The following is a 15,451-nucleotide window of genomic DNA, read 5'->3' as shown; positions in this document are numbered from 1 at the left end:
CATAACAATCTCTTAGGTGGCATTGTTTTCATTTTTGAAAGATAAGCAGAGGGCACAGATATGGTGGCTCCCTGCCCTGCACAGGGATAGGTGGAGGGTGGAATGCCACACACTTGGCCTGACTCCAAAGCTCTCTTTCTTTCTCTGTCTCTCTGGAATGCAGACCATGTGCTTGTCATTTTTAAGTGGTTGGTGCACTGATATGATCTATGTTCCCGATAGAATTTTAGTCATGTTTATTAGATTTAAACAATTTACAACCATCAAGGACGAATAAGCATGTCTAGTCATACGTCGATCGCTCTGTAAACCACCACTAAACGGATGTGATTTGGGTGTTGATTAATTCTCAGCACATCAGTAACCCTGATATTGTAGTGTGTAGCTTGTAGATGTTTTGTTAGAGGCATCACACTTCTCTTTTTTTCCGCCATACTACTCAATTTGTGTTTAATCGGTGTGGGGTTTTGATCACAGCACTGTTACCTTGCTGGATGTTTACCCTCATATTAACACTTTTATGATTACTAAATAAAATAATGCCAATATGACATCAGACGTCAGTGTGAAAAGATACACCGATAAGGATATACGCCCTAAAACTGGATGTCCCAACGTTCCTTAAATACCAGAAAGATTTTCCATTAGAATTAAAAATTTTAGCGTCAATTACAATTAAGGATAATCATTTCTGGTAACATTTAAGGCGTGGAACATAAATTACTTCCTTTTATCACAAATGTTATGATGGCCGTAAACAGTCCCTTGTTCTTCACATTTTTTTTTAAAACAGAAGACCACAATATCACGTTATTTTGTCACGTAACAGAAGAATCACGCTGCTATTCTGAAGGATCTTGGAAAAGGTTACTAGCTGTTACCAAAAGTCTGTTTATTATTCATGTTGGATGATATGAAGCATCTGGCATATAAGTTCTCATACTGTACAAGTGCATTAATCATAAACCTGTGATCTGAATTACAGCCTGAATTACTGTCAGAGCTTTTCTAGAAAATGAATCCATACTTTCTAACCAATCAGAATCAAAATTTCTCTTAGCACCATGTGCCTTTATATGAAACCAGTGCATTATATGATTTAATAAAATATGTCAAAATATGGGGGGGGGGGGGGGGGGGGGGGGGGTGGGGGGGCACAGTGGCTTAGTGGTTTGCCTCACACCTCCAGGGTTGGGGGTTCGATTCCCGACTCCGCCTTGTGTGTGTGGAGTTTGCATGATCTCCTCTTGCCTCGGGGGGTTTCTCCGGGTACTCCGGTTTCCTCCACCTGTCCAAAAGACATGCATGGTAGGTTGATTGGCATCTCTGGAAAATTGTCCGTAGTGTGTGTGAGTGAATGAGAGTGTGTGTGTGTGCCCTGCGATGGGTTGGCACTCTGTCCAGGGTGTATCCTGCCTCGATGCCCGATGACGCCTGAGCATGAGATAGGCACAGGCTCCCCGTGACCCGAGAAGTTCGGATAAGCGGTAGAAAATGAATGAATGAATGAATGAATGAATGAATGAATGAATGTCAATATATATTCTTAAGGCAATATTTTTTCCTAAAAAAAAAAAAACACAACAACTAAAAAGCAGCTTTTAAAGAACTCGCATGAAATCAGTTTTGTGTTCGAAAATGTTTTTTTTTTGTTTAAAAAAATTATTTTTGTGTAAAAAAAGTACAATCCTTGCTTACATTTGCTTACATTTTTAAAAATCTTGACTCTTGGGTATATGTGAAGTTTATTGCCCTGAATTTCAGTATCTTCAGGTGAAGTCCCACATAGACAAACAGGTTACTCTTAGGGAAAACAAAAAAAAAAAAAACTCACCTAACATCTTTTCACACCTGTTTGCAATCCAGACTCCACTCTCACGCTAACGCAGCTACAAAAACAACAAAAGCAGTGAGATAAAGTTGATGAAACGATAAACAATCCCGACAATCGTAAAGTTCATATGTCTATGATAATATCTTTTTAAAGTGTTAAACGAAATGCTCAACAGTTATGCATGTTATCTTCTGGGCCTTAAAGTTTCAGGCCAAAACATAATGCCTTAAGGAAAGATCATTTATAATGATGAAATATCATAAGATTTTGTTTAAGGGGTTATGTAGGTAGGTATTGATTAGGAGTAGATAGGAAAGACTTCACTACTCTGGTCGTTATTATCGCTAATTATCGCTAATGAGACAGAAGTCATTGAAAACTCAGACATTTTTAGTTTCATTTTGGTTATGAACAATGTTATCAACACTTTGTGAAACAAAACAAAAAACACATTCACGACTGGCATTTTGATCCGATGATATACAGAGTCCAAACACTTAGTCCTGCTTTATGTCTGAGGTAATCATTTACAAATAATAAGAAGTATTTTAACCCACATGGTGTTTTATTTCTGTTATAGACCGCCAATGTTGTAGAGCATCCATGAAACAAGCACAAGTACCTCTAAGTACTTAAATGGTCCTGGAGAAACGTCTTATTTTACTATGTTCTGCGTCAGCTATATATGGCTGAAATGACAATTAAAGCTTCTCGACTTGACTTATAATACAAATACTGATATACTTATAATACAGACAAAATCGATCAAACCGAAAAGAAAGTAAAAAAAAAAACACAATTACTCTCTTCTTTAACTTTAACTGTACTGACTGCTCAATCAATCACTCAAACAACTTTTATTTATAGAGCACCTTACAACAAGCAAAAGGAACACGATGTGCTTTCTATTAAAACAACAATAGACAATAAAATTTAAGAACACAATGAACATAAAATCGCAGGTGAATCAGAGGGTGCGCGTTAAAAGCTTGTATGAATAAATGAGTTTTCAACTGCGATTTAAAAACACTCAGCACAGTGATGCACCATACTGTAAGTGTGCTGAAAGTGCGTTCCACAGTTTTGGTCCCTGGATGGCAAATGACCGGCCTCCAAACTTTTTATATCTATATTTGAGAGTGACCAGAGAGGTATGTCCGGAGGAGCGGAGAGATCTGGCTGGTTGGTAGACCTTTATTAATTCGGCGAGGTAGGCCGGGGCCAGACCATTTATGGCCTTGAACACAAACAGCAGGACCTTATACTCCACCCTAAACCGCACAGGAAGCCAGTGAAGCGAGAGGAGGACAGGAGTGATGTGTGAGCGTTTGGAGGTGTCGGAGAGAAGACCCGCTGCCGCGTTTTGTACTATTTGGAGCTGATTGAGAAGAGATTGATTAAGTTCAGTGTAGAGAGCATTACAGTAGACAATCCTCGAGCTGATGAAGGCATGTATAGCTTTTTCAAGGTTAGCTTGGGACAAGAATGATTTGACCTTGCTGAGTAGTCTTAGCTGTTAAAAGCTCGCCTTCACTACTGCACTGATCTGATTATCGAAGTGCATACTTTTGTCAAAAATAACACCCAGGTTACGCACGGTAGGTGAAATCTGAGGTGTTAGAGGACCAAAACTAAAAGAACTGCTGGGTGAATCCGGGCTAAACAGGATGCACTCAGTCCTTTCATCATTCAGATGAAGGAAGTTCTGGGAAAGCCACTGTTTGATATCCTGAAGGGAATTATGGAGAGGGTCCAATGCAGAATGATTACTCAGAATCACAGGAAGATAGATCTGGAGGTCGTCAGCATAGAAATGAAATTGAACGTTGTGATTGGAGATGAGTTGACCAAGTGGCAGCATATAGAGTGAGAACAGAATAGGACCAAGAATAGATCCTTGAGGCACACCAGATGACAGAGCAGCAACCGAGGAAGAATATAATCATTAAGCGTTACTGAAAAATTCTGTTAGTGAGGTATGATGAGAACCAATTTAGCACTGCACCCTGCAGACCAACAACATGTTGCTGACACCGGAGTACTGACTGCTGACTCGTTCCATCCATATTCTGGACTGTTTATCTTACACAGGGTCGTGAGGAACATGGAGTCTATTCCAAGGTACTTGGGATACAAGGCAGGAAACCCTTTGACCCTCACACCTCTGACTCTCATACACCACGGAGAGTCTAGAGAGGCTACAGAGCATGGTTTTAGACTGAAAAGGAAACCAGAGTAAATCCATGAAGCATAGGGAAACATGCAAATACAGCACACACGGGGCAAAGGCAGGAATCAAACCCCCAACTCTGGAGCTGTGAGGCAGATATGCTAAAGCACAAAACCACAGCACTGTAAGATTGTTCAAGATTAAACTTAGAAACGAAAGTTCAGCTTCAGTTGAACTCCCAAGTATTTAAGACAGTGGATTATTTTAAGTTTCATTTCTTATAAGCTTTATTTCAATATCCTTAACTTGTCACGAGAATTGGAGTTAAAGGAAAGAAATAAGTTCACATCATTTGAAAAAGAAAAAAAAATTAATAATAACTAAAAAAGAAATGGAAATCTGACAGTTATATGATATAAGGACAGAATTTCATTGTTATATTTTATAACATGTTATGTTTTTATAAAATAACAATATAAAGAAGTTATATTTCATTGGACAGAATTTATTATGTAAAAAAAATATCTTGTTACTATCACCTTTATATCAGTGGCGGTGAAATTTACTTCATTGGAGGGACCCGGGAGAGACAGAGAAGACCTCTGGTGTTTCTTATGGAGGACTGAAGTCTATCATCCATTCCAACAAATAAGCATGCTTTTTAGTCCGGGACACTTCATGGCACCGTACAGATCGTTCCAATATCGTCCCTAAGTTCTTTGAGATTGATCTTGGAGAGGGAAGGATGTGTGTTTACTGGAGTTTTGCGTTTAGCCTTAAACAAGATTAAAACTGCCAACTTTAACTGATATGGCATCTCTCAGCCACTTTGGCTCCATCATTAAAGGATTAGCAGAGTCCAAATCGCCGATAGAGAGGCTTGACATCCCGTTTGAATCAAGTGAACTGTTACACAGAGTCATTATCTGAGAGGTGAAACAAGTACCAAGTGAAAACTAACTGTAATCTTTTTAGTTTTTTTTTTGTTGTTTTTTTTTTGCCAGCATCCAGGAGTTTCAGCTTTCGGTGACGTCTCAATAACTCTGAATTCAATGTGTCATTGTCTTTACCAGCATTGCAAAACAAGAAGTGAAGTACTTCTTTGCTCTTCGTTTACATTCTACTGTCTAATCGGTCATCAAAATATTCATGCTAAAGGCTTTTAAAAATTGGCACAGAGTTAAAAAAAATATGTTTAATTTCTTTTCATAATTTAATAATGGATTCAGTTAGCAAACTATTGACCGAAACCTGCAGTGAAGCTACTGCAGTTATATTGAGATCATGTGACTTTTCCACACCACTTAAGTTGTTCAATTAACTTTAATAGCAACAGGTTGCTCCAGATTTACTTCTTTATTTGATTCCATAACACCAAAAAGAAAAGACGAGGGATTTATGCGATCACAATTTCTTTTGGATTAAAAATAATTTAGCAAATTAAATGTCATATTATATTATGAATTATAATGAATCATTTTGTCTTTCACTCATAATTATACTTTGAATGTGTTCCTTTTCATGCTCTGTGTGCTGTATATTGACTGGTATAACAGGACCGTCTGCTGTCAAAGTGGTCTGTTCTGTCTGGCAAAAAAAGAGAAAGAAATTACATAGATATGAGACTGTTTATACAGATTTAATATTTTTCCTCCACTTCATTACAGGCGTTTTTGTGTTGATTCAAAGGATATTTTAAAAAAGAAAGAAAGAAAGAAAGAAAGAAAGAAAGAAAGAAAGAAAGAAAGAAAGAAAGAAGCGTGCGAGTGTGTATGTGTGTGTGAGAGAGAGAGAAAGAGAGAGAGAGACAGCCAGAGAGACAGACCGAGAGAGAGAATGAGAGAGAGAGAGAGAGAGAGAGAGAGAGAGAGAGAGGCAGAGAGAGAGAGAGAGAGAGAGAGAGAGAGAGAGAGAGAGAGAGAGAGAGAGGAGAGAGAGAGAGAGAGAGAGCGAGTAGAGAAGAGGAGAGAGAGAGAGAGATAGAGAGAGAGAGAGAGAAGTGAAGAAGACACACCACCTATAGATATCGATAGAGAGAGAGAGAGAGAGAGAGAGAGAGAGAGAGGCAGAGACAGAGAGAGAGAGAGAGAGAGAGAGAGAGAGAGAGACAGAGAGAGACAGAGAGGCAGAGACACAGAGACAGAGAGAGAGAGAGAGAGAGAGAGAGAGAGAGGCAGAGACACAGAGACAGAGAGAGAGAGAGAGAGAGAGAGAGAGAGAGAGAGAGAGAGAGAGAGAGAGAGAGAGAGAGACAGAGACAGAGACAGAGACAACACCGGTATGAAGACATAATCCTATAAACAGTGATATGAGTGTAGGAGCGGGTCAGAGGGCCAAGACCTACAAGCACAACAGTTTATAAATAACCTTCTGGATAAATCAGACATGATGTGAATGTGATCACCTAAAAAGAAAAACATTTGAAAGCGTGTTTTGAGCCACAAATGAACCGAAACAATAAAATCATAAGACTAATATACAATGTCTAAATACCATATGGTTAAAGGATTTAATCTCAGATCATTTGTATGCAAATTCATAGACTGAGAGTGCAGTAATGTGTGGGTATGCAGACAGTCAGGTCCTGAAATCTGATTAACAGCATCGGAAAGAATGAAGCGATGCCTCACCTCAGCAGGACAAAAAGGCATTTGCGTAATGGGGTGTGTTTAGAGGACCAAAATCGGCTGAATCAAAGCCAGGCCTTTGATTATCTTCTCTACAGTTGCAGTATAATTTGTAACATAAGTGAGTGTCTAGAACCAGTTTGGCATTCGTTATTAAGTGACTAATGATAGGTCTGAGTTTGGGGAAGCTTTCCTGAAAAATGCTGGCAGTAATATCAATTTTGAAAAAACACTCCTTACTTTAATTAAACCGTTCTGAACAGTTCGGGTGACTTAGTGGTTAGCACGTTCGCCTCACACCTCCAGGGTTGGGGGTTCGATTCGGTTTGTGTGTGTGTGGAGTTTGCATGTTCTCCCCGTGCCTCGGGGGTTTCCTCCGGGTACTCCGGTTTCCTCCACCGGTCCAAAAGACATGCATGGTAGGTTGATTGGCATCTCTGGAAAATTGTCCGTAGTGTGTGAGTGTGTGAGTGAATGAGTGTGTGTGTGTGTGCCCTGTGATGGGTTGGCACTCCGTCCAGGGTGTATCCTGCCTCGATGCCCGATGACGCCTGAGATAGGCACGGGCACCCCGTGACCCGAGTAGTTCGGATAAGCGGTAGAAAATGAGTGAGTGAACAGTTCGGTGCTTCATTTCTCTTAATCACATCAAATACAATTCCGTCATTAATTCAGTGTTTAATTGTAATTTTCTTGGAATAAGAATAATTTGAACAACAATTGAAATAGTGTGAAATCTTTAAAAAAAAAATGTCTAGCTGGTTTGCTTTCAAACTTGTTTCTCGTTAAAAAAGGATCGTGTTGTTGAACTCAAAGCAGTGTTAACAATGTTTAAAGTTTTCTTTCAAAATGTTCAGTGTGAACGCAATTTGGTGTTTCATTTCTGAATATATAATATACGAATATATAATTCAGTGTTTGATTTAAAATAAAATAAACAAACAAACAAAAAAACAATGCCACATGATCCAACTAATGAGAAAATGCTCGAAATAAAAAAAAAAGAAGCAAAATGTTAATTACTTAAAATAAGGTGATAATTCTGTTTAATGCCTTTAAAAATAAATCTTGCTGAACATTGTTCGGTGTTTCATCTCTGATGAAATAAGTGTATAAACCCTACGTTTTTTTTTTTTGTTGTGTCCCGGTGGTGCTCTCACTTTTACTCTAGAACAGTGTTTCCTTATCGAAGGGACAGTCCCCTTTTTAAATGAAATTATGAAATCCCATAATTGTGTGTGTGTGTGTGTGTGTGTGTGTGTGTGTGTGTGTGTGTGTGTTGGTTAAGTTCATTTGGCATTTGTGATCTATTTACATTATTTTGTGCTTTATTATCACATTTTTCCGGCATGATGCATAATATGCAGGTTTTCTCCTGAAACACATAAACATTTAAATATATAATTGCGCTAAATGCACTACAACTTCCTGCCACTCTTATGACATTTTGGTGGTTGAGGAAAGCATTCACTGGATGATTGGCATGTCAGGAAATACTGTGAGACAAATTCCTTTATATGCTAGACTTCGCCAAAATACATCAGTGCACGCCTCGAAGACAGGTTATGAAAGCTATACTTTATCAAAACATTTTTTTACCTCCCACCTAACAAGTTCTTTGTTTGCCTCATTGCTCGTGTACAATAGCAGGAGAGAGTGCCCAGATGCACTTAGAGTGAACATGAAACCTCCATTTTTCATCTTCTCCCTGCTTTGCTGAGGAATGTAGAAATTCCATGCTTGACCATTGGGTGATGTTAAACACAACAAATTGGCATGCACATGAAGGTAAGCAGAAGTGTGTGTGTGTGCGTGTGTGTGTGTGTGTGTGTGTTTGCCGAGGTGTGAGCGTGCACCCTGGCTGAACCTCTCAGTGAAGAGCATGGACAGGATCCCAGCCATGCTGACCTTTCACCCCATCCCGAGTGACCAATTACATGAGGGCAGAAGCAGATAATGAGGTCTACACACACAGACCACTGAACAACCTATAGTGTCAGTTTTATCATGACTAATACTCGTACATGTCCACTAGCCTGGTCTTGGTACAGGCCTTTCAGCAAGACGGATATGACGAGGAGATTTGACAGAAAACCCAGAGAGGAAAGTTAGGCAGCCATGGTGCTAAATTTGGCTATAAAACAAAAGATTTGTTTCATACTAGGCATCTCCTAGAACGCTAGGTGTGAGAAAAAAAATACACCCCGGATGGCACCAGTCCATGCACATGTACATTCATACACTCTTACACAGTTCAGAATATCCAATCCCCACCACACACACACACAAACACACACACACCAGGACATTTTGGGAAGTCGGAAGAACCCAGAGAAGACACATATAAAACTCCACAAAGGGAAGAATTCCTGCTCAGGATCCCTGCAGCTGTGTGGCACAAAACCTTCCCATGCCTCACCCATGCTAAGTATTATGTTTATTATTTCAACTAATTACAAAAAATCACTCAAACCTACAGCATCAATAACTGAAGTGTATTGTCATTAGAATTTGCCATTATAAAGGTTACACACAATGTTACAGTATGGGAAAACACCTTTGGGTTTATCATTAATTAAGACAGAGATGTGTGCAAAAGTTACAATAATATGCCCTGTCAGTACAGCAAGTGAAGGTTCAGAGCGAATCAAATGATTTCAGAAGAGACTGTGTGTACAATGCATACCCAGTCTCCTGAAAGTATTGGAATGACAATGCCTATTCTTTGGTTTTTGCCATATATATATATATATATATATATATATATATATATATATATATATATATATATATATATATATATATATATATATATAATATTAATATTGCATAATTTCAGCCTTTTATTTACAACTAGATGTATTTAACCACTTAGAATATATTAAGTCACCTTATATTTAAACCCAGCTATGTATCAAGTAATATAAATATGGCATAAATATGAATATGAATAGCATAAAAAAGGTTAATATTGTTAGCAGGTGTTAACAACTCTGAATATCTACTTTTGGGATTTGGATGCGAATGCTGCATTTGTTGGTATAAAAACAAAAAAAAACAAAAAAAGGTAAACCAACATTAAGACCAGAGAACTGTCTATGGTAGAAAAGCAAGCAATGTTGAAGCTGGGATAAGAGTGAATGTACAATTATTTGGTATAGTTAATAAAAGAATCAGAATGTATTTAAAAAAAGAAAAAGAAAGAAACTGGCAAGGAAAACAGGAGAGAAACGTTGTTAGAACTGTGAGGAAAATTCATAAACACCATTGAGTGACATCACCAGCAACCTTCACAGGGAAGAGGTATAAACAATCCACTGCTTGACTTCGGGAGCAGAAATATAAAGGCCATATCATCAGCAGTAAGTATCAGAAAGCCAGAATAGAAAGCACAGAAGATGAACCACAAAAGTTCTGGAGCCAAGATTAATCTCTAGCAAAGTGAAAGGACAAAGTATGGACTTGGGCTTGCATGACTGCTTCTGGAACATTCTCACTAATCTATATTGTTGATGGAAGTCTACAAAAAAGATTCTGCCAGTTTAGAGAGAAATACATCAATTTTTAACATTTATAGCATTCAGTAGACACACTTATCCAGAGCAACTTATCTCATTTGTAAATTGAGCAATTAAGAATTAACGGCCTTTATCAAGATACCCAGCAGGGATATCTTGGTGATCCTGGGATTTGAAATCATAACCTTCCAAAAAGTAAAGCCATCTTAACCACCGAGCCACCACCATACAGCATCCAGTCCTGGGTACTTGGAAGAGCTTCATCATGCAGGAAGACTATGATCCAAAATACACTGTCAACACATTAAAAGACTTCTTCAGGATCAAAATGGAAGTTTTCAGACTGCCCTAAAATCTGAAGTCAATCACCAGACCCAAATGAGTACACATTTCACTACCTGAAACCCCCAAAACAAACAACAACTCAAGAAAGCTGTGGTAAAAAGCCTGGAAAAGCATACAAAGATACAGTCCAGAGCAGGTTTGTTTGTGTCAGCATTACCAATTCACAAGATATTGCACAAGCTAACTCAGAAGTGTGATCAGATATCGTTATGCTAAGGTATGTGGTTCGTAAACAAATCAACAGCACTTGCTCTTGCTCGTTAAATACCTACAAATTTGATGTGACAGCTGCTTGGAATTATGACGTTACTACAAATTTGCTTAACTATTTCTTTGTTGTATACGCATGATCAGCAAATCATAGAGAGGTGTAACCACAAGCAAGGACTATAATTACCATTGTCTCACCTGTTTTTCCATGTATGACACTTAAAGCCTTTAAAAAGAAAGAGACTTCTAAAGGAACAACTCCCTTGAAATCTGCCTCCCCATTTCAGCCTCTCCACCCTTTATGATCTTTCTTTGTTGTAACAGTGTTCAATAAAAGGCTTATTCTTTCCATCAGAATGCTGACATTTTGTTTTGTTATCTCCAACACTTAGCCATCCTAACTCATCAGAATGTATCTGAAGGTGTCCTTTATACAATTACATCAGTCTAAACAAAACAGTGACAGACAATGGACCCGAACATAATAGACACAATGAACCCAAAGCATAAGAATGTATGAGTCTACAACTCCGGTATCATCGGTATTCTCAAGCCGTTCTAACCAATCTGCTATTATACATCTGTAGTTAGAAAACTCAGGACTCCAGCTTTCAGCTTCTGATATCTTTGAAAAACAAAGAGAACAAACACAGCAGGCTTAAATTCTTAAAAGCAGTCAACTCCTTAAACCCCCTGAAACCCGGAGGACCTGTTCATTTCAGACAACTAACTCTCGTTGTAACTACTGATTCATATGCTTTACATTGAGAAAGCGTATAATAGGCTGTGTTTAAGAGTTTAGTATGACAATGACACACAGGTAAAAGCGACACTGTAAAATTGAATAGCTAATACGTAACCTTTGAGAGAATATAGCTAATACAGAGCTAATGCTTGACAATACAGTAGCTGTGTCTCTGAACTACAACTTAAAAGTGTTTACTATAAGCAAATTTTGATAGAACAACAATGTAGGTCAGTTAACCATTACAAAAGAGGAGAAGATCCTTCACTATTAACATGAAATTTGTACACATTTTTCATATGCTATATTTTGAACATCAGGGGTTTTTTTTTCAACTTTAGATTTTTTTAAATTCTACACAATAATTGCTTCCACTTGTGTTTGCAATTTCATTCATTTTCATATTTTACTTTAACAAGCGATTTTGTAGACTTTTTTAAATACATTTTCGACATATGATTGAAACGTAATTTGTTTAATTTTTCATATAATTTCACAGATGATTTGTTTGTTTTTATTTGTTTTTTTAAACGTTTAATCTACTTTTATTTGTGATTTTACTCATTGTTTATTTTTAGCTGTCATTTATTATTTTATATGCACAATTCATTTATATTCATGTCGTTTGTGTTTACTTTCATATTTGATTTTTACACCTTATTGATTCGTTGTCATGCATTTTTTTAAACGATCCATTTATCCGTTCATTTCTTTTTACGTGCGATTTCCTTAACACGTTAAAAATAAATCTGTTTCTTACACAATCCGTGTATTTTCATATGCGATCTTACACGCTATAAGTTTTCACATTTGAGTTACTGTTTTTAATTACACGAGTCATATTTAATTGATCATTTTTACGTGTTTATTTTCACGTGTAGTCGCATATTACCCTCATAATCACATTGGAAGGACCACGTGATGACATGTAGTCAACAAACTCCTTAATCACAATAATTTTTTCGATATTATTTAATATAATTCCATATATAAAGATATGAGAATGTGAAATATCATATAAACTATGACTTATGAGTTTAAGAAGTCAAATTCGACCGTTAGCTCTTTTGTTAGTAATGGAAGTAAATTTAAAATGAGTGTTATCTAAACAACACTACATTGTGGCATAACGCTAGCTTGCTATTACGTTTACATTTTATTAACATGGATTAGAAGCCGAAATATTGGATTGGAAAAAATATAATAGTGTTTATTATCTTTTTGAGAGTTCATCAGTGATGTACTTACACTCATAATCACAACCCTTACTGCCTGTACACGTTACTATGGTAACCCAGAACGGACCCTCCTCCAACCGTCGTGTCCTGACATCTGATTGGGCGTTAAGATTGCGCGCGCAGTGTGGTCGCGAGGCCACCATAACCTCCATTGAGTCTTGAATTCCCTGCATTACGCTAAACTACTTCACAAAGACTCCCATTGTTCGCCCTCCAGTATTCCGTGACTGGGTAACAAATTTAGCACGGCTGATAAGACGATGTTTAAACTGACATAAAAAAAAATAATAATAACTTCTCACAGAAAACCTTCAAAAAAATGAAAGACAGAAAGAAGAACGGATTTCTGACGTCACCAAATACAAAGCCAGACACAGGCAAAGCAAACAAATAAGAGAAATGCAAATGAGAAGATTAGCATACATATAGCTTCATTTCAGAAACAAAGTGTAAATTATATGTGCCACGGGAGGCCTGTGTGTGTTTCACATCATCATCATCATCATCATCATAACCATGTACTGCCTTATGTTCTTGTACTGCCTTATCTGTAACTCAAGAACACAAAGTAGAGGCACTGATAATGTGATTGCACTAGGACACATATACAGATTGAAGTATCTCACTATATTCCACCCAGATAAACAACTGAAACATCTCATCAGACAAGAGAAAACAACAACAAACAAACAAAAAGACAGTGTAGTGGACAGGGAGGGCGTACGTGTCTCAGGACATGTAGTTTAACAATACAGCTGAGAGAAACAAGAGAAAAGAAACTATCAATGCTAAAAGATTAGCAGCTGAAAAAAAGTAAATGCTAATTGATCTCGACTGTGTTATTCTTAGTGGAAGCTACATACGATATTCGATGGTACTTGTAAAAGTTTGTAAGATCCACAGCAAAAACTAGCAAATAAAAAAACTACTAGCTAGTTTCTTATTTGCAGCTAGTGTACTGTATACGGAAGAGATGGGGAATTTTATTTCACATTTTTGTGTGACTTTAAGAGTAAACCATTCTTAATGAACAAAAATGATGTGGCTTAATGAGAAAAGAGAAAACTAATGAGGTGGAAACCTGTTAAGATGGTTAAATCAGTGCGGTACTGATTCTAATGGACTGGTACCGTATCCCTGAGGCTTGTTTGGAATCTGAAAAGAAATTAAATTTTTCAATTTTTCTAGGTAATATCAGATGATTATGTATAAAATTATAATTTAATGACCACAATGTTGCAATGATACGGTTGTAACATTCATTCATTTTCTACCGCTTATCAGAACTTCTCGGGTCAAGGGGAGCCTGTGCCTATCTCAGGCGTCATCGGGCATCAAGGCAGGATACACCCTGGACGGAGTGCCAACCCATCACAGGGCACACACTCTCATTCACTCGCACACTACGGACAATTTTCCAGAGATGCCAATCAACCTACCATGCATGTCTTTGGGCCAGGGGAGGAAACCGGAGTACCCGGAGGAAACCCCCGAGGCACGGGGAGAACATGCAAACTCCACACACACAAGGCGGAGGCGGGAATCGAACCCCCAACCCTGAAGGTGTGAGGCAAACGTGCTAACCACTAAGCCACCGTGCACCCCCGGTTGTAACATGCCACAGGTTATTAAGTCTGTTACTAACATATCACATCCGCCTGGGTCTTTCCGTAAGTGGCATTGCTTTTTGTTCCATGTATTACTCTGTCTTTGGACTACTGAACCTTGTTGTGTCAACCATTTAGAAATCTGTTATGCTAGCTAAACAGCTTAGCACCATACATTACCCCTAAGTAATGGTAACGTGGAGACGTCTGGCCTAGCCTATGTAGGTTTTATTTGCTTACGAGACAAATTGATTAGTTGCACACCTTAACATTTGACTTCTGCTGAAACATCTCTGCAGAACTGTGATTATCTAGACGTTTATTTTGCAAGCGGGCACTTGGGTGCTACTGAGCATGTTGAGTGTCAAATGACTAATCTTTTTAAAGCTATACATTAGTTTGATTTGAAAGGAAGAGTTTGTCAGTACATTTTCAACCACAGGAGATTCTTTAGGACAGAAGGGCTTTGAGATTTACAGCTTCACCATTTTGAGTCAAGCTGCAATTATTAAAAAAAACCCAAAAACCTTCAGGACAGAAGCTCCAGTGCAAAAGTAATGAAGTAAATGTGAGACATCGAACGTGTCTTGAATATATTTCGGGTAAATAAAAAACTTTATTAGGTAATCCTATGTCACAAACTTTTTAACCTTTCAAAGAACTGCATAATTCTGTTGAATTCTGCAAAATTCTATGAATATTTATGAGATTGACCTATGATGACTACTGCTATTTTCTGTTATTTGTCCATTGTGGCCTAAATTAAATGGCCTTCTTTTCCCTTTGTGCCTGAAGTCCCTGAACTATGGCTTGAAGTGAAAGGTTCACGTAAACAGAAGCCTCATAAAGTAAAATGAAGGTCTGTAGCGCCCTCAAATGGTCAAATATTATATTTAGGGATCACATCCCACTTGCATATGATATTTCTACACTAAACAATATGTACTATATTAATATAAGTATACTAATATACTAGTTAATGTTTTTTTAATTAATTGATTCATTGACAATTTTACATGTAAAAAGCTTCATTCGGCAATTAAAAAATTCTATAAAATGATAATTATATGATATAAAAATTGATAGAAATTATACTTATTCATTAATAGGAATAAATGTAATTAATACAAATTAGAGTATCACATCCACCGGCCGCA

This window comes from Tachysurus fulvidraco, chromosome 14, assembly GCF_022655615.1.
Source record: "Tachysurus fulvidraco isolate hzauxx_2018 chromosome 14, HZAU_PFXX_2.0, whole genome shotgun sequence".
Lineage (NCBI taxonomy): Eukaryota > Metazoa > Chordata > Actinopteri > Siluriformes > Bagridae > Tachysurus > Tachysurus fulvidraco.
Note: the sequence above shows the minus strand (reverse complement) of the source record.